Source organism: Dendroctonus ponderosae, unplaced genomic scaffold (assembly GCF_020466585.1).
Source record: "Dendroctonus ponderosae isolate FM_Combo_2020 unplaced genomic scaffold, Dpon_F_20191213v2 Dpon_F_20191213_6, whole genome shotgun sequence".
NCBI lineage: Eukaryota > Metazoa > Arthropoda > Insecta > Coleoptera > Curculionidae > Dendroctonus > Dendroctonus ponderosae.
In genome coordinates, this window is record NW_026018814.1 from 71,794 (window position 1) to 72,812 (window position 1,019).

A 1,019-nucleotide genomic window follows, 5' to 3' on the forward strand; every position below is an offset into this window, starting at 1 on the left:
GTTGAGGTGAGTAGGGTGCCGATCTCTCATGCAATATTCCCTCTGTTTGTAGATATTTTTGAAAATTTTCATTGATATATTCAGTCCCATTATCACTCTTAAAAAATTTAATTTTATTGGCAGTTTGATTTTCGATCAACGTTTTATATTCTTTAAAGCGCGCAAACACTTCACTCTTCTGTTTCAGAAAATAAACATTTCTGTATCCAGTACACTCATCCTTGAAAATTACAAAGAAACGTGATCCGCTCATTGGACCACATGCATCAGAATGTATTTTATCACCAGGTTTTTCTGCTTTAATCTTCGTGACGTGTTTATGTGATTTTCGGGTTTGTTTTCCATATTGGCAGGTTTCACAGAAAACTTCGTCTTGATCAGAAAGTTCCAAATCACATACAGCGTTGTGTTTGTTTGCGTCTTTTATCGCCTTGAAATTAATATGTTCTAAACGGTCATGCCATAATTTCAACGAATTGGTTTTTGTTAGATTGCATTCTTTGGTGTTTACTTTTAGAAGCATATATCATAAGTTTCATTTTCTTTTTCCTATGCATCAAATGTTGCCAGCTTCATCAAGAAATCTGCATTCATTTTGATTTGCTTGATAAGTGAATTTCTTGTCGGTCATCGCTCCTACCGAAAAAAGGCTTCGTTTCGAATTGAAAAATTTCGTCGAACTTTCAAGTCCAAACGTGCTTTAAACATTTGTGGGCATCGCCCGAATGCAGCGAATGCAAATGAATATTTGTCTTCATTCGTTCCGTTCGCGCGATGGCCACTAATGCGCGCTTATGCCTGTGTTCCATGCATCCGTTTATACGATGGTACGATGATACGAAAGTGTTTCTATTGGTTGGAGATCTGTCAATTGGTACGACGGAGGACCAATAGAAACACTTTTGTATTTTTCTTTTTTCTCGATTTCCTTAAGTTTTGCTTCAGCATGAGCGGCAAAATTGATACACGAAAAGTGTGTTAACCGGAAAAAATGCATCAAAAGGGTCAAAAATGTTGAT

General features: G+C 36.6%; 1 protein-coding gene across 1 annotated transcript in view; it reads right to left on the reverse strand.

Moving 5' to 3' along the window:
- The window catches only part of LOC125504776, a gene marked incomplete at its 5' end in the record, with an annotated part of 18,579 nt that overhangs the window by 774 nt on the left and 16,786 nt on the right, over positions 1-1,019 (reverse strand).